The sequence below is a fragment of the Melospiza melodia genome, chromosome 3 (genome assembly GCF_035770615.1).
Source record: "Melospiza melodia melodia isolate bMelMel2 chromosome 3, bMelMel2.pri, whole genome shotgun sequence".
Lineage (NCBI taxonomy): Eukaryota > Metazoa > Chordata > Aves > Passeriformes > Passerellidae > Melospiza > Melospiza melodia.
Window position 1 is genome coordinate 63149400 of NC_086196.1, and position 27271 is coordinate 63176670.

The window sequence follows — 27271 nt, forward strand, 5'->3', positions numbered from 1 at the left end:
GAACTGCATTAAAGACTTGAAAGCACTCATGTGTTTTGATAAGAAAGGGATGTTGTTCTCGCGTTCTTCAAGAACTGTTCAACCCACCACATCACTGTTCAGTGATGAGTGGCTGCAGGATGTATCACACTTGTTTTTTAGACTCCTCTGGACTAAGAAGCAATGCAGAGGCCTTCAGAGAGCTTGCAGTGAAAAGTAGGAAAGCATCCCAAGGAGTGCAGGAGGCTTGTGTCTCAGCTGGCCACATTCAGCACCTCCCACTCATCTGAAAGGCCATGTGCTGCCAGAATTCCCTTTTCTCAGTGTCTGGTCCCCTCAGAGAGCAAAGGCAAGAGCAAAGGCCTTCCTTCATCTCCACACACACACACAAGCCTCCCATCACTCCAGTTGCTACTATCCAAATGCCTGCTTGCAAGTATCTGTACGTGCAAATAGCTTAAGACCAAGTTTGTAGTGTGATAAAAACCTGCTGCACGGGCCCGATCCTGATATTTCCTGACATCAGCAAATATCTTTGACATAAGCTGGGCCATGCTGCTGTTGGAGGAAGGAGAATCTGGCCCAGATCTAATGCAAATCTTCCCACAGGCAAGCAGAGCAGCACGATTTGTTTAAACATGGCATGCTGGTGGCTGCAGACACAGATCACTCCCAGCAACTCCATCAACATGAATAATATCCTGCTAGTTAAATCCAGCCATGGTAAATATCCTCCACCATGTTATCCCTCCAAGCAAAAATAGTACCTGCATGGAAGAAATTCCTCAGAATGTTTCCTGTCTGGAACTGAAGCTTGCCAGGGACTGAATTTCCTGTGAGGCTACAGTTGGGAATGCAAAGCAAAGAAGCTAAGAAGAAAATGAGATGATACATATTTGGACCTGCTTTACACAGATCCTCCTAAGCAAGTACATTCCTCCCCCCCCCCCCCCCCCGCCACCCCCAATTATATAAAAATGAAGCACTTGGTTTTTCATATATGGGCTAGGTAATTTTTCATTAAGCATTCTTATTTTTACCCCACTGCCTCCCTCTCTACTAATTCTTTTCCAGCTGCAATCCTGTGACTTACACATCCTGAAAATGAAAGAGGTTGTTTTTGCCAATAGCAAAGTGCTATGCATCCTTTCAACCATCTGGAAATGGATTTTTTATTCTTCCCCTCTCCCTACCACACACGCACGTGCACACACACAACCGAGTCTTTGTCTCTCGGAATCATTTCCCACACCAAAGCTGATGGCCATTAAAAGAATTCAATAAAAAAGTTCCACAGGCATTAAGAGGCCGAGAGAGGATAAACAGGGTGACTTCCTGGGCACTTGTTCTCATCCAAACTGCCACCTCATGAGGAAGTGATGAATGCAATGGAGCATATGGTTCAGTTGTCAGAGATTAGGAGGCAGTTTAAGGCTCTTGCGGTTTTGTCCTGTTTCTGCGACAAACCTCCTGTCACTGAGAGCAAGCTGCCTACCTGCTTAGTGCCTCAGCCCCCCCTAGCTGAAAAGAGGGGTAGACTTTTTAACTCTGTGTGATGATCAATGTGTTTGTGTTTGTAACCTGAGCTGATCTCCAGAGATGAAAGAAGTAATCTGAAGTGAAAATTGCCATGATAACTCCGTGGTGAGCCTAATAGAGTCAAGCAGGACACTTTGGGAGCCAGAGACTAGACTTGATCATCCCTTGCCCAGAGGCAAATGTTAAGTGAGCCATGTCACTGTGCTATCCAGATGACTGCAGGTCTGCAGGAGGAAGCAAAGAAGAGCCAGAGCCACACTGACTGGTACAAACATGCTTATAGTGTCCAGCTGAGAATGAGTAACAGCTGCTTGCTCATCATCCTGATTTCTGTCACTACTAGTGTTCTGAATGCTGAAGTGTCCCAATGCTGTGACTCAGGGCTGTGAGTCATGGGGCTGTATGTCTCCACCGCATGGAATCACTCACTTGCTCTCTGATGAGATTGCAGAAATCACAGATCATCTTGGGTCTCTTACAGTGGTAAGTCTTAAAAATATAGACATATATTTACAAACACATCCTGAACAAAGTCATTCCGTCTCAAATACTGTCTACAGGGGATTTGTAGTAAATCTCAATTCCACATACACATCCCTCCCAATAAATCTAGGAAAAGTATGTCTTTTTTTCCTTCTGTAGACATTTGATTCCTATATCCCCAAAGCTCTAGCAAATCTGGGCTAAACAGGATGCAGTGCAGGTAGCACTCAACCTTTTGCTTCCCCTGCTTTTGCCAGTCACATTTTTAGACCCGAAACTCTGGCATTGTGGTGACACAATGCTTTTTGGCATTGTATCTGCCTGTCCAGGCTCTCCAGCATCCCTGGTAAGGGAGCTTTGATCTAATGGCATTCTCTTAACCTCAGTGATAAGCACTAGTTGCACACAGGGCTGCAGTGTGAGTCCTCTCTGAGTTGGCTGTCATGACCTCAGAGAAGACACCAGAAACCCCCAAGGTATCACCAGATCTGTGCTGACCACAGATACAGCACAGGGACAACTTTCTCATCTACAGACTGCAACACCAACCAGCTGCACATTCCAGAGCTCACCTCCAGTTTCTATAAATTCTCTGTTGACACAGGTGCAGTGAAATGGCCACCACTCCCTCTTGAGATGAGGGAGCAGGGGCTCACCTCAGCGCTGACCTCACCGGCTGGGAACCTCCTGCGCTGTCCACCTGTACCGCACCTAATCAGTGGAGCGGAGTACCCACACTGGCAAGAGTGGGATTGCTGACACTCCTCTGGTGGCAGCACAGTTTGTGTTGGCAAAAGAGTGTTTCTGTTGGCATATGCCTCTTCCCAGAATTGATTAAGTCATGCCTGTTTTTGTAAAAATCTCTGCAGCAAGGTGTTTTACTGGTGAAAAGATATGTAAAGAATCGCTCTGTTTGCTCACAGTCAGTCTGAATCCTTCCCACAGAAGTAGATAAAAGACTGCATTGGCAATCTCCCCAAGTGGGATTCTGTGTGCTGGGACAGGCTGAGTGCACTTCTATGTCTGAACTAATGCAGACAACCAACGAGACCCATACTAGGAAAGCAAACACAATGCTCTGAGCACAGGGACTCCCAAGTGATAGGAAGTGACTTCAGCACAGCAATTCCTCTATTCCCGTAACTCTCTGTGGGTTTGCCAACAATCCTTATCGTCCTTGCTGAGAAAGGAGAGCTCTGCTAACTGATTACATCCTGCTTTCCTTACTGTGGTCAGTCAGTTGCTGCATGCCAGAAACAGCTGGTATGATTGATAGATAAGCACATGTCTTGATGGCTCTGCCTGCTCTAACCACATCCATCCCTGCGACTACGAGACTGGCAGCTCTAAAAAGGAGTGAAACAACACACAACAGTTTTGTTACCAGGACTAGTTTCCTACAAACACTAATCCATGGAATATTGACTTTTCCCATACTTCCTACAAAATACTGTGGGTCTCCATGAAGGGAGCCAGGATGGTCCCAATCCTCCCTGTCAGCCCCCCAAAGCAGGACATCCCACAGACCAACAGCCCCTGCAGACAAGGCAGTTCAAGTGCCGGACCAAGGAGATGCTGGCCTCAAGACCCCAAGTTATCAGGCCCCCTGAGATACCATCTCTAAACGAGGATCCATGCCCTGAGCTGATAGGGTCGGGTCTAACAACACCACCTGAGACCAGCCAAGAAATGTGCAAGACTGGGCTCTTTAAGGACAAGCATGAATGCATTTGTAATTTTACCCCATTTTGATTAAAGCTTTCTGCACCTTGAGTTCAGCATTTTTGGATAGCCTGAAGGCATTCTTCAAATGCAATAGCACAGTTAAGTAATAAAATGCCTCAGGATCACCCCTACTCCAAGCACACTGCCCTCTTTTAAGCAGCACATCATGGCAAAAGTCATCTCAGGCTGAATTTCCCTTCAGTTTGAGTCACAGCAGTGTCATCAGGGCAGAGTTAGCTCAGTTTGTTAAGTGAGTAGAAGATGGACAATTTTATTTTGGCTTTTGTCTTTTTTTTTTTTCTGTTCTAGTTCCTGGAATCTGGTTTGTAGAAGTGGCCCTTCCCTCACTGTGAGCTCACGCTTTGAGGTGGGCAGAAACGTTCAAATAGCATCTTCTTTGACCTTTCTGGTGCTGAGATGCTTGTTGCTGCTTTTTTTGTAAGTTTCTGAGAAGCTCCCACAAGCCTCTGTCCCCCCATCTCCTGAACTGCATCTGCAGCATCCAACAACAGTCCCTCTGGAGGGCAGCGTGGCTCTCACAGTGACGACACCACACTCTTAATTTGTTCCAGCCTGTTTCACACTGACATTTTAGCACTGACGTCATCAGCTGCTGAAATTTCACTGCTGCTGCTAAGAATAACAGCCCTCTTCATCCTCCACCTTACCCCAAATAATTATTTTAATACTGTAGGGATCTAAGCTTATCATTTCTGACACAAATCAGGCTCTGGTGGTTAAAAGAAGTAGTAAGAGCAAAGCATTGGAGATGCTTTTATGTTCTGTCAGCCTAGGACAGGAAAAAAAACCCAACACAAAAATAAAAAGTGTATTGCTAAGTTGTAGGAGTGCTATAAAAAATGAACAGGAAAAGTTCAGAGTGATTTGTTTCAAAGCTTCTTTGTCAGACAGTCCTAGGCATTGTGAATTGCTTAAATAGCCTAGGCTATGGTCAGCCCCTTACAATAGCCCTTCCAAATTCTCCAAGGCTTTGTACTTGAATATTTGCTTATCCTGGTGCAGTGCAAGCATGAAGTACTGCCAAATCAGAATTTCCCATTGACTTTGGGGCCTGAACCAAATCCCATCGATTTCTGTGGGAGGATTTCTATTAACTTGAATGGGCATTGAATCAAACCTAAATTGGCAGTGCTCTGCACCCATTTGGCACAGTGTAGCTCTCTGCATAAGGTAAAGAATCAGGTCCAAAGACACTCTGAAATGCTTTAATTAGGAGCATTATTGAGGAGAGCAAGCTTTTCCATCATTAAGCTGATAAACTGAATTTGTTCTATACTTTTAATAGCAAAGGGTCAGATTTTCAAAGACACTTGGTCTAAAGATGAAGCTGAATGCTTACAGATTTCCAAGAAATGTTTGAAGGCAAATCAGATGCTGAGAAGCCTTTCAAATCAACAGTTCTCTACACTTATTTATACACTTTCAGAAATCCTAGGAGCTACCAACTGGCCTGTCTTGTAGGCTTATAATCTAATCAGAAGTTTTGAGATGAGCATTACCTGCAGCCAGCAGCCAGGTCTGTTCTCCAGTTGCTGGTCAGGGCTGGGCCCTTGCAGGCACAGGGAGCAGCAGCTGCAGTAACTGCACCAACTATTGCCTATTGCCCCTGATGCCCCCATCCCTCACAGAGGGAGAATGGCGCCTCTGCCAGGCACAGCAAGGCATGCACAGTCCCTTCTGGGCAGGGGTGCCAAAGGCCTCTAAAACCCAGACACACAGAGCTCCTGGAGATGTTATTTTCAACCCTTGCTGGGGAAGTCGGTGGCTAGCACAGCTTCCGCTCCAGAGGCAGAGCTGAACCTAGGCAGACCAACATCCTGGTTGAGATGGAGAAAATGCTCACAACTGCTTTGTTACTGCTTCCCCAACAACTCTGGGGTCCAGCATCATTTCCTATGCTGCTGCTGACCCTCTCAGGCACCTTCCTCCACTGCTTCATCTTTAGCAACTACTGCCTTCCTCATCTCTGCATCTCCCTTTACTGCAGAATAAGGCAAGTTTTAGGAGCTGGCATTTCTGATGGATCGTCTGGTTACTTGGTTGGAGTTATTTTGGCTGGCTATTATTTTTAATATGGACTTGAGTGTTTGGCATAGTCTTTTTCTGGAAAGTACAGGGAGACAGATCATAAGACATGAGAGAAAGACATCCCTGTTTAAAAATGCTGGAGGCTGCAAGAGAGAGAAGAGGAGAGCAGCATTCTCACACTAAGAAGCCTTCCCATGAAGTGCTGCTGGAAAGAGACCCAGATAAGGTTGATGCTAGAGAGGAAAGCAAAGAGAAAGTGAAAGTGGTGTCAAAGCCGAGGCTCGAGCACAAAGCACAGAGCTGGGAATGTCTGCTCCGACCCCTGGCAGCCCTTCTTGCCCGGCCTGGATGGGGAGCAGGCTCACATGCCGACGGGCTGACAGGAGCATATCTCTGGGCTGACGCGCCTCTTCCGGCACACGTCAGGATGGGCCTGGCTGGAAGCCTGAGGGAGAGCTGCGGACACCTGATTTCCTCAGCCCCCGTGCTAACCTCTTCCTCTCTTCCTCCCCATGACTAACTTCCCTCCACCTCCTCCCCTGCACACCCCCAGATCCTCACCCCGTGCATTTTTATGCACAAAAGACACTTGTTAAATTGCGCCACCTGCTATTGGAATAAGTACCAGGTAAAGAGATAGGAATGTACTGAGGAATGTGATTCCTACAAACCAAGGGAACAAAGAAAAAATTCTGCCCTATACTGGCAGGCACAGAAGCAGCTCTCAAACCATCTCCTTCTGATAAGAGCCCTGCTCCTGAGTTGGGGTACTTTTAGAAAAACACATTTAAGGTGCCGAAGAAGTTGCTTACTATAAACAGTAAGGCCTCAGATAGGCTCGTGTGTGTCTGGGGAGTCAGCAGGCCAGGGCATACCTGGCTGGTTCAGCTCCAAGGGGGTAAGCCATGACTTGGAGCCCTGCACTGAAAGCAAAGCTGTGCCCAGCAGCATTCCTGTGTGTGACTGGTAATGGTGCTGCCCCACCATATACTTTCTGCTTTCTTTTGCTGACATGCACAAAACTGCTCCCAGCTTCGGGCTCTGGCTCTGCTTCTGTTCCCTACCACTTTTACTGCGATGCTGCTGTCCCAGTTTTGAGTCTAAGCTTCCCCAGGGTGAGCAAGAGGGGGAAAGGGCCTGTGGGGTTTTTTGTTGCTTACCCCAAAAAGAATTATCTAATTAAAAATCATTGGAAACCACATGCATTTGCAGAAATGGCTCTGCTTCAGAGGAATCTCTCGAGGCAAATAAGTGGGTAATTCTTCAAGGGTTTATGAAAATAGCCTGTATAGTTACACTCGCTGGGATAAAATTACAAGTGTTTTCAATCCTCATACTTCGGGGCATAAGTTGATCCTCAGCTGGGGGCCAGGGAGGAATTTCCTCCCAGAGGATATTATTGTTCTGAGATGTATCTCATGGGAGATTCACATCCTCCAGAGTATCTGGCATTAGCCACTGGAAGAAAAAAACAAAAAAAGGAAAGGAAAGGAAAGAAAAAAAAAAAAAAAAAAAAGAAAAAGAACGGAGCCCGTGCCCTGGTCTCCCCGCAGCACACCTCGGGGCCCGGGCCGCCCCCGCTGTTGCACAAGCTGCCCTGTCCGATGTTGAAAGGGTCCCGGAGGTGCGGGAAGCGCCGAGCCGGCCCCGCTCCTTCTGGGAAGCGCCGTGACTCACCCGCCGGGCCGGCCCCGCCCCCCCGCGGGACAGCCAATCACCGCCCGCCGATTTGCATCAGCGCCCGCGGGCCGCTGGGATGGCAGCGGGGGCAGCCCCGGCCGCCCCTCGCGCCCCCGCTGCGCCCTGCGCTCCCTGAGGGCAGCGCTAGCATGGGGAAAACGGTGAGGGACCGTGCCTCGGGAAAACACCGCTCGCCATTACCTTGGGGCAGAAACGATGGGGGAATTCATATAACGAGTCACAGGAATACCCTAAATTGCCCGGATGACCCTCAGTGGTCTGGGGTGCAGGCTTCAAACCTGCAGCTGTCTAGCGACAGAGTGGTTCAATTCCACCTTTCGGGCGGGGCGGCCGGGCCGGGATCCTGCCCGGCCCATCCCTTTTGTCCCGGCAGTGCCGAGCCCGGCCGTCCTCAGGGAAAAGGGCAATGCTCGCCGCGCTGTCCCCAAGTGTCACCGCACGTTTCGTTTTCTCTTCTTCCACTTTATTCCCACTGCACTGGACTGCTGCAATGGCAGCGTGCCAGGCACAGCCGAAGGACAATTCACGTTTTAATTGGATTTTTCAGCTAAGCAGATCTTTGTTAAACTGTGTCACATGTCCTACAAGAACAGAAAAGAAGTAAATAACAGAAGTCATTCTCTAGATCTGCTCCATATTGACGATAACCCATCTCCCACCCACGCTGCAACAAAGATGCTTCACTTCAGCAGCAAGCACGGGTGCTAATAATGTCACCCAGCCCCACGAAAAATAAAGGTTAGCGTCAAGCTAAAAAACATATTCTTCAAGCAGAAGGCATTTATTTTGTGATATCCTGTTGCAACAACTCTCCAGTTGATGATTTGTGGAGCCTCTAGTTAGGATGAGACCCCAGCCAGCCCCACCGCAGGGGACAGCGAGGATTGGAAGGGCAATTTCACATTATCTCCCAGCCCCACAGGCAGGGAGGGCAATTCTGCCTGGTGAATAACAGGGTATTTTCACATTATCTCCCGGCCCCACAGGCAGGAAGGGCAGTTCTGCCTGGTGAATTACAGAATACTGAGTGAATTATCAGATCTCCAGCGTTCCTGTGTGCTTTTGGAGGGGCACAGTGCCATCCGGAGTTAAGTAGGTAGGCACCCCTGAGGATCTAAGCCAGAGTGACTGTGCTTTCTTTACATGGAATGAGTCACTCCAGCTGAAGGCCTAGGAGAAGGGAAGGGCACAGGGAGCCCTGAGACCATTGCTGATGGCTGCTACTGCTTCGAGCCTGCAGACCCCTGAGCTGGCTGGGGAGGAGCAGCCTTGGTGCCACCAAGGCATGTTGCTCCAGGAACACACAGTCCTGTGACGGGAAATCTGAGGGGACAAGCCCCTCTGAAGCTCCCACAGTGTGTGCCAACTTCTCTGTGGCTTTGCAGATGTGCGTGCACAGCTGGGAGCGCTCCCAGTCCCAGATGGCCATCTCTGTGCTCCACACCACTCTGCCTGCCAGCCAGCCTGCTCTGCCCATAATGAACTTTCTATGTGGAATTTCTCTGCGGCCTCAGAAATTGGTATCTGCTCTGCAGTTTGGCTGGGGGGGGTTGTTTTGGGGGTGAGGGGGAGAGTTGGAAAGGCCTTTGCCCAGTAGTGGGCAGCTGAGAATGTTAGTGCTCCATGTCAGTTACCAAGCAGAACATAATACAGCTCTTTCATGTGGTGTTTATAACTGAACACGCTGTTTTGTGTCAGCCTGATTTTTTTTTTCCTTCCAAGAAGTAGTTTTGGATTAAATTATGACAATTACATTCTTATATTCACACACACACACCCCCGCCAGCTCCCACCCTTGCCCTGCGTGCACACAAACACAAACGGGAATTATGTGCTCTGAGCGTGATTTGAACTCCACAGCCTGGGATCTGTGCCTAGCATTGAGTTCACTTTTTTTTCCTCCACAACAAAAAGGCCACATCTACTCGCTACTCTTTCATTGCCTCAGGCAAAAGTAGGATGGTCAGATTGCTAGTGTGGGTGATTTGTCCCTCATGGAGCTGATGGCCATGAGACTTCCAGGCACGAGAGGAGAGGCTGGGGAGATTGTGGCAAGCAGTGCAGGGACCTGGCTTTGTGAAATCCCTTGTGAATCCCTGCTTGGAGCTGCCTACACTCCCCCAGCCTGGCTCCCACACCTGGGCAGTGCCTCATCTGGTGGGTAACACAGGCACACGACAGGAAGCGATCCTGCTTTTCTGGGCTGTGCCTGGCAGGGCTGCACCTCTGGCACGTGGCTGAATGCAGGGAAACACAGGTGTTCATTAGGACAGGGGACATGGCAAGGCTGCTCTTGCAGCCTTTAGCTGACACAGTGGGTGGGACAAGGCCCTAGGAAACAGGGCACCCTATATTTCAGTGCTGTTTTTTTAAACACTGGTTGGAGGAGAACACCAGTGTGGAGACCCGTGTAGATGATCTGTCCGTAGGAGGGACATTTTGTACAATGCCATCCATGTCCTGTCTGAGTCAGCTTTGCTTGGAGTCACTATTAGTCAGGCAAAGCTTCCAGTGTTTCAACCTGAATGTCACTTTCTTCCCTGACAAAGGGCCAAATTAAGAGGAGCCAAAGCCCTCAGCACTGGTTAAAAGGCAATCCAGGGGTTACTCAGAGCCAAAATGCACGAGAGCCTGGCTCCTTAGTTAAATGTAATCTGCCTCCTGTTGTTTTCCCCATGGAGTCAGAGCACGGTGAGGAGGATGTGCTGGTGACAGATGGCTGACGCGACTCGCTAAGCGTACGGGTGACTGGGCTGTGACTCAGCAAGTGTTTGGTTACAAGAGACTGGGAGCATGTGCTTTTGCACTGGGAACAGTGGTCCTAGCTGGATCTCCTCCTGGGAGGATCAGCCATGGGCTGTCCTGTGACTGCCATCTTCCATGGGAGGAAAGCAGGCACATGTGGCCTATTAGAACAGAAAGTCAGGCTCCTAAATTACTGTTTACACTTGCAGTGGATAATGTCTGAGTGTGTATAAATACATGACCTGCCAGTGGTGCTCAGATGTCCTACTGGCCTTCAGAAAGGAAACATCCTGGCCTAAATTACCATCTTGCTCAGAGGGAGTAGGACTCGGAATTGCAGTTGAGTCACTAGAGGGGGACAAAGACCTAGCCAGGGTATGCATCCATCTACCACTTCCCCTAGCTGCAGCTGTGGGAGACACCTTGGAGAGGCAGCTGCAGAGATGGCCCTGGTCCTTCCCAGGTTTGAAGGTGCCCAATTGCAGGAACAGTTTTCAGGAGGCTGAGCATGCAGGTGGGGACCAGCAATGCTTTGTGGAAATGAAGCTACTCCTTTTCCCCCAGAAGCATGATGGCACATGTATGAGCATGAGTAGGTCAGCAGCCTTTTTGTTGGCTCTTCCAGCATTTCTCCCTACCTAGAGCCAGCTGGTCCATAGATAGCCTGGGCTTTCAAAGGCTAAATTCCAGGCATTGCACAGCACAAGACAGTGTCACCTGGGCAGAGGGCACAGACAATCATGTATGGTTACAGGCACATGCCATTTTCCTCCTCTCTCTTTCATGAATGGAGAAGAGCTGAATTCCCAGGTCTGGGTGGGTGCCAGGTGTTATTGCTGTCTCTGGGAGCTAAAGACGTCATGGAAATATTGGAGGACTTGAGCAGAGCGTACCTGTGTGCATCCCACACATGCATGGAGAGCCCAAGTGGCCCTGGCAAGCAACAGGGCACTGCTTGCTAGTGACACATTGCCCTGGAGTGCTTAAAAGCTATCCCACACAGTGTCCTGGGGAAATGGAGACCGTAATGACTCACAGGAATGGATCTGACAGGAGCCCTCAGCCCAGCCAGGCTGTGTGTGGAACCAAGACACTCCTGTTTTCTCCCCTCCAGCATACTTCCCTGACCAAATCCAGGACTGAGCTATTTGGCTCTGATTGGAGCTGGTCAGAACATGTTTTTCTTTTCTTCTCTTCTCTTTTCCTCTCCTTCACCCTTTGGAAAATGTTGACATTTCAGCAAAGGGCTGAAAAACCAAACCCTGAATATTTTCCATTGGAAAACGCTGGGGGAAAGGGAGAGGAATAATCCCCAAACTGCCAACAATCAAATCTCTTTTGCTTTTAAGGCTTTTGGGTTTCTGCAAGGGAGGCATGTTTGGAGGTCACTGAACACTTTTTATGAAAATATCTCTTCTCTTAAAACCAAATTTTTCACTAGAAGTGTTCCAACTGGCATCATTTTCACTGGTGATGGTTTGGACACTCTCTACATCTAATTTTGGAAAGACCTGAAGAAAATTCAATTCTTTTTATTGGAATATAAGGCACAAATGACACTCCCACAGCACAATTGATACTGAGAATTTGTATTCTCAGTATCACGACACTATACCCTGATAGTCTTTCTTTTTAAAGACCGCTGTTCACACAAACATCAGAAGCAAGTTTGGAACCTGGTCTCTGGAAGCACTAGAGCTCCAGCTGACTTGCCTCAGATCTCAGAGCACTTTCCTGAAGGGAACCTAGTTTCACAAGGTCACATCAAAGGCTGCAAAGGAAGCAATATGCATGAAAGATGTGTTACCTGGAACTATCCCTTGAGTAACTGATAGCACAGAACACTTACAAAGAGTTTTGTTCTGATGTCTTCAGCTGACTTACATTTCTGTTTGAGTTGTAATGTAGACCTGAAACATGTTTCATCTTGGTTTTGCATATTATTTTGCTTTCCTGTAAGCTAAAAATAAAAAAGGGACAGTGTTGGCCTAACAGAACACACATATTTGGAGGAGATGAATTATGCCCTAAAACCTTCACTAAATGTGGCTAATAGCAGGTTAGAGTTTATAAAAGGAAAGATCTTAAAATGGGCACACAGTGGTCATAAATAAATTGAGGCTGCAGACTTGCAGAAACCTTCAAAACAACAGCAGAGTAAAGTTCAGAATAACCTCCAAAGAAAAGCAATAGGAATGAAAAGCTCAACTGTTTGAAGACAGATTTTTATCAGTTGTGGGATATCATGACAGCAAAGGAATAGATTCAATCACACAGACAATCCTTTTAATTTGTCATGCCCCTTACCCCATTATTTTCCATGCTGAAGCTTTTCAGTTACTATTTACATACTCTCTGGTATGATTTAGCAATTGCACTACTGCACTTCATTCTGATTTAATACAGCTCCCTGTCTCCTGTCACTCCCAGGTTTTTCTGAACTAACCACACCTGTGTTTGAATTCAGTTCAGCACCAAAAAAGGGGCATATTTGACTTCATCAAATCCCTGTTTTTATTCTTTTCAGTTTAGGAACATGTCATTGTAATTGTTAAAGCTCATAAAACAGTGGCTTTAGAAAGATAATGATGCCAAATCTGCTTTAGACCTCACTTTTGTTCGTTGGGGACAACTAAATTGCATGTTGATAAAAGGAACAGGTACCGAATGTCTCTGATAACTTAGTGGCAAGAAATACAGAGGAACTGCATTGATGCTGCACATGCTTTGCCATATTTTTAAAGATAACTTTTTACTTAAAGAACCTTACTCTTGAATTAATAAAGTCAAAAGATCAAGAGTTTTAACCCCTGGCCTTGGAAACACAACTGCATGCAAGAAGCCATGGCAGAATCCTGAGGAAGTGCCATCTGGAGCTGCAGAGCTGTAAGTAGCCTTTGGAAAGCCCTACACACAGAGCTGAGATGTAGCTATGAGCTGTCCTTGCTCCCATCAGTACTGCAGGGGCAGATGCAGAAACGAGGAGATCCCAAGTAAGAAGATAAAGAGTCAAATGAATCACCCTGTCACTGTGTGAAATGCACTCACTGGGAGAGCAAACAGATTAAGCCAGGGCTCACGACTGTTAACATTCACAGAAACATGTTCCACAAATTCTGCTTTCAGAGAAAAACTGGATTCTAGCTTCCTTCTGGTAACTTAAAGAGGCAACAATCTGTTCATATGACCTTCAGATTGGGCTGGTACAGTGACTGAATCCTACAGTAAAAACTGAAGAATAGCCTTTGGAGTAGAGCAATGGCTCCCCCCACCCAGCACTCTGCTCCCAACTAGGGCATGGTCCAGGGAGCACACACACCTAGACATTTTCCTCTCCCATCTGTTCTCTCAGCATTCACCTTTGTTGGATTGGGATGTTCCATTACACATTTGCCTGTTCCTTTTAGTGTCATTTAAAGAGCCTGTTGCCTGCAAATTTGTCTAATCCCATTTTGAGCCCACTGATGCTCTCTGCCTCTGAGGCCTTCTGGGCCAGTAACTTCCAGAAGTTCTCTACCATTAATGTGATGTCATTTCTTTAAATTGTTTTAAACTCATCTCCTGCTGGTTTCATTGAGTACTCCCTGTTCTGCTGTTGATGGATTTGGCTGCTAATGGCTCTGCATTCATCTCAGCCACCCTGATTTAATGAATCCAGTCCTTAGCCACCAGAAAAAATAGGGAAGCATTGCAATACTGGTTGCTCAGCTCACTTCAGTCCCCGACACTTGCTGACCTGCACAGAGTGGTTTTGTGCCTGGGGCACTCTGGCTATTACCAAACTCAGGGGAGAAAAATGATGGCAAAGCAAACGGAGTGCAACTTCCTCCGGGGCTGTGCTCCCCCGCAGCTGCTCGCCGGTGACGCAACAGGTCCCTTTGCGGTTCGGAGCTGGATGCTGGTGGCCCCGTCCTTCTCCCGGGGCTCTCTCTGCAGTTCCGGGCCCAGCAGGGGGCTGCAAAGCAGCAAGCAGGATTTCAGGGAGGGTAGGCTGGCAGCCCTGGCGGGGGTGTCCGGGGCATCTTCCAAAGTGGCTTTAATTAATGAGCACATGTGCAGCGAGGAGAGTTACAGCATCCCACTCAAATTGTTGACTTGGAGCCGCTTCTGGAGACAGCCGTATTCTGCTCATTAGGAAAGAGCTTTTTTGCAATGCCCTTGGATTGGACAGCTCTTGGATTGCACCACGAGATCAAGTCCACGTACGGGCTGCCTGCCTTTCGGCTGCCAGCTCCAAGAGGGTTGTTTTTCTTGTCTTCTCATTCTCAAGGAGTGCTCAGCCAGATGGCCTGTTTTCGAATGCACTGTGCGTTGGTTGGATGTGTGTTTGGAGAGTCTGCCAGCTTCATGAGAAGGAAGAAAGAGCAAAAGAAAGGGAAAAAAGCACCATTTGGTATCTATCTCTGGGACCCAGCCAGAGTTGAGGCTCTGTTTGAAGAAGGGGGGAGTCTTAAGAAGGAAACTCTAGACAAAATTGAAAGCTGGAAAAACTTTCAAGCTTGACAGACTGGGAGACTGAAGTTCTGTACAACATCCATCCACTACCTGGCTCCATTGCAAACGTGTAGCAGACTTCCTCAAAAACAACAGTGAGAGCGAGCACGAGCACCGAGTGTCTGTGTCTCTGCTCTCTCAGCCTACCTCACCTGTGGGCTGGGCTGTGGAGAGGTGACCCAGCCAGCTGCTCACCAAGGCTGGGTGATGGTGCCTCTGGGTTTTGGGGATTTTGCTCTCCATTCACCAAAACCAGAAATTATAGCATGCAGCCTGAACACATCAGCTAGGAAGAGGAATGCAATGGAGTAGTACAAAATACCCATCACCGTGGCCCAGTACTTGAAGAAGCTAGCCTTAGCTAGTAAATTAGGCCAGGCCAATGTCATTTTCTTGTATCCTCTTATGTTCATTTCCCAGAAACACCTTCTGTTGGTTTGGTGCAGCAAATAAATACAGGCCAAATCAGAGCAACGGCTTTTTCCAGCACTTATTGGCAAATAATTTGAACCTGACAAGAAAAATCTGTTGTTGAAGGAAAGGGGGAAGTTTTGAAGTTTGGGTGGATTGTGCTTGGCTTTGTTTCCTTAACTAGATGTCATGTTGTGGTAACCACATATTGTTCCAAGCAGCAGGAGGAGGTCTTGCTGAGCAGAGCTGGAGAAAGCCACATTTGTAGCCGTCCCCGCTGGCTGACACGCCACTGTGTCTTACAAGCAGGCTTGTCTGCTTGCTCACTGAAACCATGGCACAAAGAAGATGGTTGCAGCAGCACATGTGTCTGTGCAGGTGGCTGTGGTAGCTGCAAACCTCCCTTCTCTGCTGATTGCACCAAATTATTTTCATTGAAGTGATCAGAATTCATGGGTCCTGGGTGAGCAGTGTGTTGCAGACACTCTGCTGACAGCCAGTGCAAAAGGGGCTCTTCTCACTCCTGGGAGTGAGGACACTGTGTGGGACACATCTCAGACCAAGCCTGCTGGTGTCCACAGCATGTCAAAGCCTCTGTGGCTTCTCAGGAGTTCCAGCCTGTCACTACTCCAGTTCCAAGAGGTGCTTCACAGCAGTCTCAAGGGCAGCATTTGCAGGCCCCACCATGTAAAGAGCAGGACCTTTCCCCACACATCCTCAGTTCTTGGCAAAACAATGTCTCTGACCTAGAGGTGCAGATGCCATCCTAGAAGGGAAGGAGGTTTAGCTGGTTCAAGACAGTGATTACATCACACAAGTACATTCTTGCTTAGGTAGGAAGGCTGCACGAAGAGATTGCCTCCCTTCCTACTCCAACAGTACTCAATTTTGGTAAATAACCCTGGCATAAAAAAACCAGGCTGCAGTACTTACATTCACAGTTAAGTTTATCACAAGAGAATGGATTTTCTGTGTGCCAGAAAACAAGGTGCAAAAGTCTAAGAGTAAATTTAGCCATTCCATCCAGGCCTTTAGAGGGATCATTACACCACTCTGGCAATTGCCTGATTGTTATCAATGCTGTGTTATAGAGCTGATAAAGGAATTGCACCTAAAATTCAGGGTACTGGGAGTCACTGGATTGGGGTTTACCACATTTAGGCTAGTTGGCTAGTTATTGCACCTTTTGGCAAATGGAAATAATGATTACCACAAGATTCACATGAGTATTGTTGGAAGGAGGTAGCTCCCAAACAAAGGTCATCAGTGCACTTTGGGTGGGAGATCAGCCAGAAAAAACATCCAGCCATACGCTCACCCAAGCTGCACTGGCTGTGTCAGACACAAACAGCAGCCTCTGCATTTTTCACATATGCAAGTTTCCCCTGCTTTGTTTCACTGCTCTAGTGCTGCCTGACCTGGGGACCTGTGCATCTCCACCATACTGTCCAACATGGCATGAGCTGACAGGCCAGTCTGAAAAACAATTTCCTGTAAGTTATCTGGGCTAAGGTACCATTACCTAGCATTGCCCAAGGAGGGGAAGCTAGAGTATTGCCCAACATGGGATTTTGGAAATTTGTCTACTGTACAGAGAGGTGAGGCCTGCCTTTTGGCACCAGTCCTGGCTGCTCTGCCACCAGCCTTTGTGTATAACTTTTTTAGCCACTCAGTATCTGGATGGGAGATCTCCAACAGAGGAACCAGAGGTTCAGAAAGTCTCCTCTCCAGCTAGGGATAGGTCAGTACATGGCATAAGTACATGGCATAAGTAACATTGCACTGTCCATTATGAACAAAGGTCTTGAGTGTGGCTGCACTCGAGTTCAGCAGCACCCACTGAGGGACTGCAGAGGATGGCTCTGATTTTGCATCTGAGCAGCTCATTTAGGCAACATCCTCCTTCAATAGCTCAAGATTTTCACAGGGACTGAACTCCCCAACCCAGTTAAAAAGTGGTCAAGTCATCTCCCTCAATGCATGGCCTCACTTTGCACCCAGAAGCTCTCAGAGCATATTCTTAACTTCATTAAGAAAAGCATATTTCTAGCAAGAAGAGATGATGATGATCACATAGAGCTTCCATTCCTCAGCTGTGGGGGAAAACTCCCTATGCTACAACTCCAAGCAACAGGAGATGAGATGATGGACACAGGACAGAGCTGAACATCAGCAGCAAGGATGTGATGATTGAAGCTGAAGATCTGGTTTAAAGCCTAGGTATACACAAAGTAGACAGCACCTGAGATCCATGCTGCTTAGGCTGACAAGCCTACACGGGCTTGGAGTACATGGAGTACGTGGAGTCGATCCCATTCTCACAGAGTGTTTCACACATCCATTCTCTCAGTCCATGAGCTTCCCATGGTTTTATTGGTGGTCCATATCTTCTGCAGACCATGTGTTTGACATTACTGGGGAATGCAGAGGTTAAAAAGATTGGAACTCCTTTTGGAGTTACGGGAAGGAAAAACTTTAGAGAATGACTTACAGTTAGAAATAGCTCATCATTCAAATGCAGAGACCCAACTGACTCATAGCTGGAGCTGGATGTAAGGACAAGGATGGTTGCTTTAAAAATGCCCAGTGAAAGGTAAACCAGAAAATCATAAAGTGGAAAACAACAGAGCACATGTTTAAGAAGTTGAATTCTGTGACTGTGTTCACAGGGGTCCGAGGATGAGGGAAGAGACGAGGATCTGACTCTGTTTCAGAAGGCTTGATTTATCATTTTATGATATACATTATGTTAAAACTATACTAAAAGAATAGAAGAAAGGATTTTATCAGAAGGCTAGCTAAGAACAGCAAAAGGAAGAATGATAACCAAGGCTTGTGGCTCAGACAGAGATCTGAGCCAGCTGTGATTGGCCATTAATTAGAAACAACTTCATGAGACCAATCACAGATCTACCTGTTGCATTCTACAGCAGCAGATAACCATTGTTTACATTTTGTTTTTGAGGATTCTTAGCTTCTCAGGAGGAAAAATCTTAAGGAAAGGGTTTTTCATAAAAGATGTCTGTGACAGAATTCTAAGACACACATTCAATTCACTACCATGCTGACTAACTCTTAAACTATGACTACACAGTAGTTCACAAGCCTGTTTTCAAAAAGGGACTGCACATGCACACACATATAGGTAAATATAATAGATGCAGCTCTTATTCATATGTGATTTCTTGGCAGGCATCTTACCATGAATTTAGCAAGCCTTTAGGCTGTCTACCACAACATTCTTGTATTCAAGTTTGGATGTTATGGTCTGGGTGAGTGGACTAACAGAGAGTAAAAAAACTGGTTTAGATGGTCAGACTTGGAGAAGAGCAGATAGATGTCATGCCCTATTTGGAGGCTGGTAACAAGCTGGGTACTGTTGGTCTCTCGAGGTGCCTGTCCTGTTTAAACGTCTTTAACATTTGTCCAGATGAGACCATGGAGTGCTTGCTCATCAAGCTTGGAGACAACACCAAAGTATTAGAGGGCAGTTGATATGCTTGAGTGCAGAGCTGCCATTCAGAGAGCCCTGGACAGGCTGGAGGAATGGGCTGAGAGGGACCTTATGAAATTCAACAAGGATAAATGCAAAATCTTGCACTTGGGAAGGAAGAGCCCCTGCAGCAGTACAGGCTAGGACTGACAGGGAGAGGAACAGCTCTCCAAAAAGGATCTGGGTATCCAGGCAGAGAGCAGGCTGGGCCTGAGCCAGGAGTGTGCCTTGGCAGCAAAGGAAGCCGAAGGCTGAACAGCCAGGAGGGTGACAGATGTGTTTATCCAGCTTCCTAGGTACTCACATGGCACTGGAGCACCAGACCCACTTTTGGATCCCCAATGCAAGAAAAACATGGACACACTGGAGCCAGTTCAGCAGACACCACCAAGGGGTTTGAGGGCAAGAGCCCTTTGAGGAGAGGCTGAGGGAGCTGGCCTTGTTTGGCCTCAGAAGAGATGGCTTTGTAGGAGACAACCAGCACCCTGATAGCTTCTCCAAGGGAATTATCAAGAAGATGGAGCCAGGCTTTTCCCCACAGTGTGTGGTGGGAGGATGAGAGACAATGGACCCCAACTAAAATGGAAGATGTTTAGTCTGGCTTTAAGGAAAGGCATTTTCACCATGAGAATAGCCAAATACTGCTCAAAGAGGTTGTGCAGACACCGTCCTTGTAAACTTTCAGTACGCAACTGTCATGAGCCCTGAGCAACCTCACCTCATCCTTTATTTGATCTTCTCCTTTGAACCAGAGGTTAATCTGAAGACCTCCCAAAGTCCCTTCCAACCAGAGGAACCTGAGTATTTGTAAGGTTTTGTAAGGTATTTGGGAGCCCGAGCATTATCCACATGAGGAGCAGACACAATACTATGTGAGCTGATTGGCCAATCAGTCTGCAAGCAGAAACTACTCAAACAAAAGCCACAGTTAATTTGCAAACTACTAAAACAAAAGTCATAGAATTTGCAAAAAGCTTTGTTTGCATAAAACAATTGACTGAAAATTTTAGACCAACAAGGAGTTGAGCAAAAGTCTGTCTGTCTGTTCTTCACAGCCTGAGAAGAAATGCAATTTCAGTGAATTTATGACCCAGTTAAACACCAGTTTTCCTTAATGCCCAGTACCAGTTAGGAGACTGAAAACTCTTTTTTCTCTTTGAGGGCTGTCTTCTATATAAGAAAAAGAATGAGAATGCCAAATAGCAAAGCAGCTAGAAATCTTTCTTAGATTATTACTATGGCATCTTCCAACAGAAAACTCAGATTGCTTCACTGCTGTTAATTAATTAAGCCTAGAAACACTTATGCCAGGAAGTTTGATATCACCACTCCTTTTTACAGATGGGGGAAAACAAGATATTCATTCAGGGCTACTCAGTGAATGAGGGGCAGAACCAGAAATAAAATCTGGGAATCCTGGCTCAGAGTCTCCTCTTATAATCTCCAAACAAAGCTTCTTTCCTGTAAAATTCCATCTAAGCTCTTCATAGTATAATTAGAGCCAATTTATTTCTTCACTCGTTAACAATGAAATCTGACAGGCTTTGTACTCAGGATGCTGAAGCTCAGTTAGGGGAGCAAGGCTCTTCTCCATGAGGGGAGGCCTGGAATGTCAGTCTTTAGGTGGCTTAGTAGAGGCATAGTTCCAGCTGCCAGGTACTTGAACTCCTGCCTAAATACCTGTGACAAAGCTTTAGGGAAGAACTGGAATGTAAATGTTATCTACCATAAATGTTAGGGAAGGATTAGGCAAATAGCAGCTGTTTTTGCAATGATAAAACTTCGCCCTCAGTGGCACTTAAGAAGCATGAAAGAACATTTACCTGCTGTGGTATTAGGTAGGTTTCTCTTTTCCTTTTGTTTCATTTGCCTATGTTTCAAGTGAGCAGACTGGAAAAGCTCTGAAACACAGAGAGATTTATGGCAGTACTTCAGATGTGCCCCTCAATTCTACTTTCTTCAGTCCCATCAGATCTGAAGGACAAAGTTCCTCAGGGCTTGCAGCTCACTTGCAGCTCACTAGCAGTGACTTGCACTACCTTGAGATGTACAGGAAGGTCATGAGTCATGGACTTCTCCACCTCCCCTATTCAGGGCAGATGGCTCACCATCCTCTCTGTCATCACTCTCAAGGTTTCCACAGAGGTCAAGAAACTGACACGTGAAGAACTACAGAAGTGCTGACCATCCAATATTTTGAAACTCTGAATGTTGCTCAGCACCTCTTAACCACAGGCCACTACATTTGAAGCTGGAGCATCCCATACTGGGGGGGTACATCTAAGCATGTGCCCTACTTGCTCAGCATCACATGAAGGAGGCTCTGGTAGAGGAGGACAGACTCAAAATTTCCACATTAAAAAGCCTGTACTTCTGCTGCTTTGATGTATTTTCCTTCTACAAAGCAAAACAACAAAGACTGTTCTCACAGAGCTTCATGAGAAATTCTGCAGGCCCTCTGCCCTGGTCTTTTCAGCTTTTGGCAGAGCAGAGTTGAGGACACTGATCATAAAGTCCAGACACCAGAAGAGGTGAGGGAGGGACCATCTTTTACAAGAAATCCTTGTGGAGTGTGGAAGCTCACCTTCCCTGTTTCTTCAGTGTCATCTGCCCCATCTCTCCCAAGGCTCCAAGCTCAGTTCCAGTAGAGGCATGTTTGAATGGATGGACTTTGATCATCTGGAAATGGTTTGCTATTGCCATTCCCTTGTTCCAGGCTTCATTTGTGGCTACACTTGGTTATCAAATTGCTGCTGCTTTGGCTGCAGACATCTGCTATGGCCCTTCCCTTTCCCTCTTGGGCATTTTCAGTCACCAGGACAGTGTGCATCACCTCCTGTGGTGGAAAACTTTGACAGGAATGCCTATGGTCTTAATATCTGGGGACAAATCACCTAGGCTCCCTTGGTCCAGCCTTCTCTTGGTCACTTATGAAGCAGAAGTTCATACACATCTTTTCCTACAGGGATGAAGAGGTCTGGAGAGAGTGTGAGGAGAGTGAAAACAGGGAAGACAGAGAAGGAAAGAACACAGAAGAGCACTTATGTCTTCCAAAGAAAAACTAAAAGGTCTGGGGAGCAAAGGAGGTTGGCTTTGGCTAAAGGTCAAAGCCTGAAGGTGGCTGTGGCTTTCTGATCTTCTAGCTAAAAGAAGCAGAGGTTTTTTTCTTGCAATACTGATGGCACTGAGAGCTGCTTGCAAAAGTCCAAAACCTCAGGAAGAGAGACACAAGGATATGAGGTTTCCCGTCACCTGATTTTCGTTTGCAGGGGACAAGGTTAGTGACATTTGAGTATCATGTAGCAGGGAAGAGAGTTGAGGCTGCAGTACTTAATGGCCTCAGGGAGATGGGAGAGCAAACACAACCACAGTTCCCTATCTGTTTGAAGCAGGCTGCAGGATAGGGAAGGGGCTATTTCTTCACCAGCTGTGTGTTCAGTGGAAACATGAACTGGCAAGAAAGGAGAGTTCAGCTGAAGCCTAGAACATGAAATTGAACAAGTGGCTTTCCAATGAAAAGCTAAAGGGAGATTCCACAGTCTGCATCACTGCAGCAAATGATGGCAAGCCAAGGAGAAGGGAATCAGGTTAATTTGAAATCAAGAGTGACTTGATACTCTGCTGAGCTAAAATGTGTGTGTTTGTTACATAGATACAGTTTTCTTGTGGGCATCTACCTTTTCCAAATGTGGATGAGAATTGCTGAGGACACTCTGAAGAGAGGACATCCTTCTACAGCGTTGAAACTTTGCCCAGAAGTCACACCAGCCTTCTGCTTGTTCACAAATAACCCAGCATGTCAATCACTAGCCACAGAGCCTGGTAATTGAGACAAATCACTGAGACTGAGAGGTTAGAAAGCACTAGATACAGTAACAGGATCAGCTGAAGCAGACATTTGAACTTCTTGGGATGATACACGTCTCCTCCTTTCAGGAGGTCCACAGTTCAGGAGTACATTTGATGTATAACAATTCTGCCTCTCTCAGAATTTCTTGCATATGAAAAGATTCTGGCAATGGGCTGGGAAAAAGTAAAAGAGCTGAGCTAACCCAAGAGGAGCTGATTTTTATGTCCCTTTCCATCCTGAGACATGGGAACATTTTTACAATTAGCATGCTGGTGTCTCCCTGTGGCACAGCTGGGATCAATGGCAGATGGCACAGGGGAAGACTAACAATGCATGAGGATGCCTTCCATGGCCAGTGGAGCTGCAGGAAAAGAGACCTCTGCAGCTGTCCACATTAACAACTCACAAATAATACAACCAACCAATAGGAAGGTTAATGTAAATTCATCAGGCAAATATTATTCAACCATCTGAAGAGCAGCTTGACTAATGAAAAGGTTATTTGTGAATAATTTCAGAAGGATGATAACACATTGGAAAAAGTACAGAGAAGTGATACTGGGCTGATTAAGAAACTAGAAAGCATGCCTTAGCATGAATGACTCCAGGAGCTCAGTCTGCTCAAAGGGAGATCATGTGAAGGGTTGACTTGATCACAATCTCTCAAAGCTGACACAAAACCAGGTTTGATAACTGAAACTGAATGAATTCTGACTAGAAAAAAACCTTGATATTTTAGAAGTGAGAGTAATGAATCAGTTTACATAAAGCTTCTCCATTCATTAGCAATATTAAAAAAAAAAAACCAAAAAAAAAACCAATTCCCCTGAAAGTTACTCAGTATTTCCAAGAAAAAGCAATTCAGTATGATACTGCAGCTTATGGTATGCAGGAGCTCAGACTAATGATACCACTGAACCCTTCCTACTCTGCAGTCTCTAAACCAATGAGCAAGTTACTCAAACCTGACAGCAGAATTGTGTGTAGACTCATGGCATGATTTAGGTTGGAAGAGACCTCAAAGGAGGTAAGCTGCTGAACAGACAGATACACCATTTGTCAATGCTATTCAGCAGGCTCTAATTATGATGTTTGCAATGACTGAGGAGATCAATGGAAAGATTCCTAGTGACAACATCAACCTGAGTAAAGCACTATCTACAAGAAGACACACCTTCACTCCCTTTGTTCTTCAAGGAGAAAAATCCTCTTTGCAGATGTCTTTTGCCCTTTGCCACACCTGTCTTTCTTTGCCTTCCACCAGTGAAAGGGACTTAGCACTAACTCAGGCAGGATTTGTGAGGTTTAACTCACTAATGAGTGCACACTGCTTCAGGAGTCTCATCTGGGAGATTCAGTCTATTCCTGTGTGATCCCACTCACTTATTCTCTTAGACAAATGGGGGCAGGCACTTGCCTTCTTGTATCTGGCAACTACAACAATAACAGATTCAAAAATAGATTTTGGCAGAGAATTAAAAAAAAAAAAATTAAGTGTCCTGACTTTAAAGGCTAGAACAAGGATTAGAAAAAGGTGCTTGATCTGGTAATTCACAGAGAGATAGAAAGTTCCTTCAGTGATGACTGTGTATCATTCATTGTATAGAGTCACTGCCTGAAACATTCCCAGTTCCATGTAGCTAAAACAAAATAAAAAATGCTGCTCTTCTTGTGACCAAATGTGAAGTCACTCTTCGGATCATGGGGTAATGTCATAAGGGTTTGGTCTGACTCATTTTAAGAGAGAAGATTTTTAAATCAGTGAACAAGGCAGTTCAGCATGTCAGTTCAGTCTCCACCCTGTCAGTAGATTTCACATCTAAAATCATAACAAAAGCTGCTAGAAGGGAAACAGGCCCACTGCTCAGCTGCCTTTCTTTGTGCATCTACTTGAAGCCCATCTTGCAGAGAGCTCTTAAGCCTCCAGACTAAACACTATTTGGAGCTGAAATAAATATGAATGAACAATGGTAGGACACTCAAGTCAGTTGGTAGTGTGGCAACGTGGTTGTACTGGAAGAGAAGAGAGACTGAAGAGACAGAAGTCCATCTGTGTGCATTCCTTTGATGGGGGGGGGGGTGCTTTGCTGAAGTATAATCACTTTTTTCCTTTGCAAACATGAGAAGATAAAAGTGTCCTTATCTCAGAGTTGCCAAAAGGTACAAACAGGGAAATATAACTGGTTTTACCTCTGAGATGCCAAGAGTGGCACAGAAAATTAACTGTGTGAGACCACACAGGAGGATTGCCTGATGTAAGGCACTTCACTGGAAGGCCTAAACCTCAGTTTTCATGCCAGCCTACAGCTAATGGAAGGATATTTCACCTGCTCTCTGGAGTGGCACATTATCCTAGCTGACCACAGCAGTGGAGGGGACTTGAAATATCTATGGTTGGATGGTATCAGGTTAAGACTTCAGCCCAACCTCTTTATACTTTGCTTTAGCTAAAACTTCCTCCATGGAGCTCACTGAAATCAGTGGGAAACCTCTCAAGGATGCCAGTGAGCTCAGCACAAAGCCAAGCAGCTGCAGATCCAGGCCTTGGTGGTTACAGCTTTGTTTTGGGAGTTTTAGTCTAAATTTTCCAAAGAGTTCAGCTGCTGGTACCAAATGAATGCCAGGACTATTTCATTCCTTCTGACTGGGAATGGATGCCATGTCGTGGGGGAGAGTCAGAGGCTGGGGAGAGGCAGCATTTCCCCAGTGACAACTCTGAGCCATGCACATGGGGCAATCACACACATATTTCCAAAGGGGCTGGATCCTGGGTGCAAGTGCATTGAAGATGGTCTCTACGTGTGTGCTATCTCACTGTGTTGGATTTCTGGGTAGCCATAGTTATACTGGAAAATTATTAATGTTTTCTGGAGAACCCCAGCCACACCAACCTAATTTCTCTTGATCAGTCAGTGAGTTACAGGCTCCTTCTGGAACACAGACAACTTCACAGGAAGAAATGTCAATGAACACAGCAGGGCAGCTCCTCCATCCTCCCTTTTAACCAGAGACTGCAGCAGAGTTATGGAAGGTTACAAAGCCTGAGCATCCTGGACCACACTGCCAATTACAAGTTGTTCTCTCTCTTGAGAAAAAAAGTCAGGTTCAAACAAATGGCCTTTGCTCCTTGCTGTATTTCACACTGTTTGACCTTTTCTGCTCAGCAGTTGTAAGGATGAGAAAATGAAGCCAAGATTGGCAACTGGTAGATCTCCTGAAAGGGTTAAATGATAAATTATATCTGACTGAATGAATCCGTGAGACCTACAGCAATTCAGTCTCTCTAAATCGTGGGATTTCATTGGAAAGGGTATAGCTGCATGTGAATGAGGGTAGTAGGGAGACACAAATGCCCCCAAGCTTCTAAGTTTACACCCAAGCATTTACAGCTTGGGAGATGTGAGATACAATTGTGGATGAAGAATAGGCTGGGACTCTTGTCAAGGTACCAGTTAGTCACTGGTCTCAGGGTGCTGCTCTCTGAAGACAATGCAGTGCTGGGTTCTAACCTCACATTAAAAGAATGAAAAATAAAACACAAAAAAACTCTAGAGGGGATGTTTTATATAGGCAGAACTAGAAAAAAAATGGAAATAATCCTTTTTTTGGATGGAAGTCTGAAATCTAAAGACTTTTCTATGTAAATTAAATGATTTTTTAATGTAAAAAACCCCAACCTGGTGAAAAATGTTTACTCTTTTCCTCATCTTTCCTTTCTCCTCTTCCACTTTTCTCCATGACACTATTGAAAAGGAGTTGAGAGGAAAAGAGACAACAATTCTGAAGAGAGTTAAATGTTCTTCAAGGCAAAGTTTTTGAACAAAGGACTATGAGCACTTCTAATTCTGGACATTTGACATGTTGAGCTCTCCACTCCATAATTTCTGTGTTCTTCAGGGAAATCCATTTGCCCCTGGGGTTAAGTGCTTCAGTTATTAATCCAGGTATATAATCAGGGCTGAATACAGCCACTATGTGAAGCATGACTGCTCTCTCATCATATGAGTGGGAAAATTCACAGAAAGTGAGGGAAGCTGTGGCCTCTTCATGCTCCTGTGTAACTTGGCTCCTAATTAAATTCCCTAAATGTGAGTTGAACAGTAGGAGGCCTCCTATGGGACAGGTAAGTTGGTACAGAGGGCTTTCATTCTTCCCACTTTCGAATTATTACTTCATGAAAAATAGTTATAAAATGTCTGGAATGGATGCTGAGCTAAACATAGAAGGGAGGTGTTTGCCAGTGTCAGATGCTTCCATAAGATGCACGTCACCATGCCTTTCTCAGCTGGTGAGCAGGAGTTTGCAAAGTCTGGCTGAGCATGGAGTGGTTTTACCAGACGTGAGTGAGATGCTATGGAAAAGCAGTCGTATGGTGTTTGAGGTTTCTCTTTGTAACTGGCTCCAGCAATCAAATACACCTCCTCCCAAGCTGTTGTTTCCTACTCTGTACATAAATCTTCCATCTACTTAGCTTGAATTTTGGGTTTTGCTATGAAAGACCTTCTAGATATGAGACATGATTGCCTAGAGAAGGCAGGCAGATAATCTCGGTTGTAGAGTTATATTTTTCAGTGTTAGCTTTCTGGCTTTGCCCTTTAAAGATATGACAGTTGTATATAAGTGGAAGTAATTTAGCCCTGGGGGGGTGAAATTCTTTTTTAAGCTCTTAATGTAATCTTAGTTTGTTATTGCAAAAAGATCTCTAACCAGGAGCAACTGGGTCCAATCTGATGCTGAATTAAAAATAACTAGAAATCCTGGGGCAGTCCTCTGCAGTGCCAGATGCAGTTGGCGTCAGATGC

At 46.0% G+C, this 27271-nt stretch overlaps 1 non-coding gene across 1 annotated transcript; it reads left to right on the forward strand.

The window, feature by feature from the left end:
- Positions 1–7713: 7713 nt before the first annotated feature.
- On the forward strand, positions 7714–7800 carry TRNASTOP-UCA (transfer RNA opal suppressor (anticodon UCA)). The gene has a single exon. It is a non-coding gene; the product is annotated as a tRNA-Sec (tRNA).
- The last annotated feature ends 19471 nt before the right edge of the window (positions 7801–27271 follow it).